General features: G+C 49.6%; 1 protein-coding gene across 2 annotated transcripts in view; it reads left to right on the top strand.

Annotated features, from left to right (window-relative positions):
• The first annotated feature begins 2771 nt into the window (after positions 1 to 2771).
• Positions 2772 to 5000, top strand: part of Hsh2d (hematopoietic SH2 domain containing) — a 13798-nt gene continuing 11569 nt past the window's right edge. For both annotated transcript variants that reach the window (XM_031340277.1, XM_031340278.1), the window contains exon 1: positions 2772 to 2863. The gene's annotated coding sequence lies outside the window, so the exon portion shown is untranslated. The remainder of the gene's footprint in view (positions 2864 to 5000) is intronic.

The following is a 5000-nucleotide window of genomic DNA, read 5'->3' on the forward strand; positions in this document are numbered from 1 at the left end:
CACACACACCTTTTGAGATAGGGTATAGCCCAGACTGGCCCAGATGTATCTTCCCTCCCGCTGAGGCTCTCAAAGTTCACAGATGAGAGGTACCCCATTCTTTCTTCTACATCAACCTTGGCATCTAGTGTTGTACCTGCACAGAACTGGTGCCAGTCAGTGTTTGAGAAATGAACAAGCGAATGAACAAAGGAAAGGAGAAGCAGGTATCCTTTGCAGAAAGAAAACCTAAAATGGGGCCCCACCCTTGGGGTCTGGGCCAAGCTGATGCAGCTCGGCTATAGCCACCTACCCTAAAGGCTGTCCACTGAAGCTCACCCTATGATGTCAACAGAAGCTGATGTGGAGGGAGAGAGACCTCAGAGGGTCACGCCCCCCCCCCCCCATCCCAGGCTCCTGCTGCCCTGTTATCCTCCGTCAGATATCCCTGTCTGCCCTGCCTTGGTGGCCACCATTAGTCCCTTCCTTCCTGACTCTGGCCAGCTCCAACACGAGGAGCATGGCTCTGGCAGGCCTTGCCCTTCTCCCAGATACCTCTGTTGCTAAAACTCCCATTAGATTGCATTCCTGAAGCTAGCCCCCAAGGTCTATTCCCTTATTTGGCCACTCCCTCCTCCCCGAGGCTGACTACCGAGTTCAAAGTACGACGTCCAGCAATCAAAGCCCCCTTAGGCTCACCTAACTAGCACACCCAATTAAAATTAAACACCTCATCCTAAGACAGGGTTTTCCCCTCTATGAACTGATATTTGCCTGTGGGCCACATCAGTCTCCCCTGTCCAGAGGCAGTACTTTGTCTCCTTCCTGGGCAAATACGCCTTCACCCAGTCCCTTGCCTCTCCTTTGCTTCTCTTCCCTTCTTCCTCTACTTCCTGTCTTTGCACTTCATCCCTGCCCTCTCCTTTGTGCTGAGAACTTGGGCTTGGGGGTCCTCAGAGGATAGTTTTCCTGTCACTTCCTATGGGGGCTGTGGCTGCATCTATTTTGTGAACCACAGACACAAGGGTGGGGGAATTCAACTTTGACAGACTGACAGGAAGCTGTTAGTCTAGAGGACCACAGCTCCCAAAGCTTCTCCGAAGAAGTGGGGTAAACAAAGAGGCAAGCGCAAACAGCGCATGTTCTCCAAGACTGAGCCGCATGCGCAAGAGAACCCCTCCCACAGGACCAGCCCTGCGCAACAAAGTGTGAGGAGGATTGGCGAGGTCAAGGGAGTTCTCTGAACTTGGCCCAGCCGGTAAAGGCACATCTCGCCCTGCGCCTAGGCAAGAGTCACTGAATTAAGTCACAATAACTTGCCTGGATGGGCTGACTCAGCTCAACTCTTTGGGCCCCTGAGTGGGTCTATTAGCAGGGCCAACATTGGTTTCCTCCTCTGTTAGACCTTTGTCAGCCCAAAAACTCCCAAGCCCACACCACCCTGGAGAGGAGCAGGGGGTCAGAGAGGCACCAGCTCTATACTAGAAAGTGTTAATTTCAGAGTCAGGATAGGCGGAAGTGGCTTTGCCACTGGGTACAGAGGCAAGAAGGGGTGGGGCAGGAAGCTTACCGCCAAGTCAGCTGTGCCTGTTAGGTACAGGGACACATCACCCAGGACCCAGGGTATGCCCAGGAGCCCCCCCCACACATTGTAGTTCATTTGAAAATCAGAAGAAAAGTCAGGCATGGACTGGGTCTGCAGCTCAGTTGGCAGGGTACTCACCTATGGTGAAAGAAGTCCTGGGTCCCATCCCAGTACCACAGAAAATACAGTCACATCTATGATCCCAGCACCCAGGACATAGAAGCAGGAAGAGCAGAGCTTCAGCATCGTCCTCAGAAATATAGTGGATTCCAGGCCGGCCAGGATGATGTGAGGTCCTGTTTTAGAAAAATAAACAAAAACCAGAAGGGGGAAAAACAATAAAATAGATGAACTCTATGGTTTACTCCAGTTTTGCTTTCTTGCTTTGTATTTTGAGTTTGAATGTCCCTATGGAGCCCAGGCTAGCCTGGAACCCCAAATCCTCCTGCCTCAGGCTTCTGAGTGCTGCAACTACAAACCCAAGCCATCATTCTTTGATGTTGACCTAGAGGGCAACATGACTGTAGAATGTCATTTCAAATGTGTTTTTCCAAGGAAGGCATGATAGGTGTTGTGTGTGCAGCAAGTGTGACCTTTCATATCTCTTTCCAACCTCGGGGCCTTTGCACATGCTGTTCCCTGTCTACACACTGTTCTTGCACCCTGTCCCCCGAAGCAGCCTCTCCTACTTATTGCCTTTCACTCTGATTGCCATATGCCCATTTCCTGACCTATGACTACTCCAAGACTGCTGTGAGAGGCTGGGAATCTAGCACAGTAAGTAGCGTGCTTATAACTCAGTAGGTAGAGTGCTTGTAGCTCAGTAGGTAAAGTGATTGTAGCTCAGTTGACAGTGCTTGCTTAGCAAGCATGAAGCCCTAGGTTCCATTCCTGGCAGTGCATAATCTTGGCATGATGGTACAGGCCTGCCAGGACTCAGGAGGTCGAGGCAAGAGTTCAGGGTCTTCTTCAGCACCCCAGCTTGGGGTGCATAAAACTGTATCTCAAGGGAAAAAAAAAACTAGAAGAATATCAATATTGGGAAGAAGGGCGGCAGCTGCTTCGGCGGCTCCGTAGAGCTGGTAGAGAGTGAGTACTGAGCGATGCTTGGCAGGAACAGCTCCAGCTATAGACAGAAGCCTTGAGGGTTACTTTGGTCCCACCCTGATCACCTGCTGGAGGAAACAGGAACTGGCTGAGGCTCCTGGCCCTGCCCCTCTGACGAATAGACCCTGAACCGAAACTTAAACTCCAGCGACAGCTCAAGAGCCCTTCGGAACACAGCGCAGCCTGTCCAAGGTATGCATCCTACATCCTGCACCCTGCATCCAGAATCCTGGCGTCTCTGCATCCCAACATGCCCAGCTGCAGAGGCTCTGGGACTCCAGCCCTGGGTGTGGTGGTGCTAGGAGATGAGAGAAGGGTTTATCAGAGGAGGGAGGCATTGCAGGCTCTCAGCTCTGGCATGGTTATCCACACGTGTCATTCCAGCGCTCTGGAGGCCGAGCCAGGCTGTATTACAAGTTTGACTTTAGCTTCCGCTACATAGTGAGACCTGATTCATAGAAACCGAGTGTCCCAAGAAACCCCCGGTTTGGGGGTGGGGGAGGCAGAGAGAAATAAAGCCCTTCCGGCCCCATGGGGTTCTACTGGAGCTACCAGAGGAAGGAATTTAACTGGGAAGCTCAGGGAAGGGACAGGAATATGGCCAGGGTTTTGTCAGAGCAGGGAGGAAGGGGGGCTGGCTGGAGGAAGGGACATTTGGATTGAGTCTTGAAAGACTTGTAGGAGTATTCTGAGGTAGAGAATAAGCTTTGAGACTGTCCTGTGCTAGCATGTGACTGGGTTCAGCTGAACTTTACAGAGACAGATGTATCTGCTTCGTGATGGTGACACACTCTGGGAGATCTGTTGGTAGGTGACAGCCTGGACAGGATTAACTGTTGCACTGCTGGAGGCCTAGACTCCAATCTGCTTGAACACTGTCAGAACGGGAGCACTGTGGCAAGTGTCTGTCTGCCTGTGTCTGCCTGTGAAGCACAGTGAATAATGAAATAAAAAAGGGAAGTAAACTGGGGGCGGGAGGGTTGTGCACTCCAGAGGCAGAGGCAGGGGGATCTCTGAGTTCAAGGTCAGCCTGGTTTGGTCTATAGAACAAGTTCCAGGACAGAACTCTACAAAAGAAAACCTGTCTTGAAAAAAACCAAAGACAAAGAAAGAAAGAGAGAAAGAAAGAAAGAAGAAAGGAAGAGGAAAGAAGGAAGGAAAGGGGGCTGATGAGATGGCTCAGCCGGTAAGAGCATTGACTGCTCTTCAGAAGGTCCTGAGTTCAAATCCCAGCAACCACATGGTGGCTCACAACCACCTGTAATGAGATCTTCTGGTGTGTCTGAAGACAGCTACTGTGTACTTACTAATAATAAATAAATCTCTTTTTAAAAAGAAGAAGAAAAAAAAAGAAGGAAAAAAAAAAGAAAATAAAAAGTTGAGGGCTGGCAAGATGGCTCAGAAGATAAAGCCCTTGGCAGAGGATCTTAAGGACCTGAATTTAGATCCCCAGAACCCAGGCAAGCAGGATGGGTACCTGTCCTTCCAGAGTGTGGGAAATGGAAGGAGGTGGTGGGAGACCCTCCTAGGGAAGTTGTCTAGTCGGACTCAGTAAAGCAACCAGCTCTGGTTCATTCGAAGACTCTGCTTCAATCCATATGGTGGAGAGTGAGTGAGGATGACACGGGTGTCAGGGGCAGGCCGACACACACAGCTGCACACACATGTGTGAGTGAGGAAGACACCTATGTCAGCTTCAGGCAGACACATAACAAATGCACACACACGTGTCTCTACACACGGACACCCCCCCAACACACTCAAAAATTTTAAATATTAGAACGAGGCCAGAGAGTGAGCAGTTAAGACTGCACACTGCTCTTGGAGAGTTGCTGCATTTCCTTCCCAGTGCCTGCATAAGCTTATGGCCCCTGTAAATCTGTCCCCGGGGATCCAGTGCCCTCTTCTGGCCTCCAGTAGTACCTGCACATACATGGCTATTACACTCACACATATTCACACACACACATAAATAAAAATTAAACATTTTTTAAAAAACAATAAGCAATTAAATAAATGAGAACCAGGTAATAGAAGAAATTCAGGTCCTTGTTTTTGTTGTGTTTTGTTTTGGCCTAGAAACTTCTGACCCTTCTGTCTCCACCTGTAAGTACTAAGATGGCAGATGTGCACCACTACATCTGGCTTTTTTTTTTTTTTTTTTTTTTTTTTTTTTTTTTTTTGGTTTTTCAAGACAGGGTTTCTCTGTGTAGTCTTGGCTGTCCTGGCCTCGAACTCAGAAATCCTCCTGCCTCTGCTTCCCAAGTGCTGGGATTAAAGGTGTGCGCCACCACCGCCCGGCTCTGGCATTTCATTTTTAATTCAGAAT

This window comes from Mastomys coucha, unplaced genomic scaffold (assembly GCF_008632895.1).
Source record: "Mastomys coucha isolate ucsf_1 unplaced genomic scaffold, UCSF_Mcou_1 pScaffold22, whole genome shotgun sequence".
NCBI lineage: Eukaryota > Metazoa > Chordata > Mammalia > Rodentia > Muridae > Mastomys > Mastomys coucha.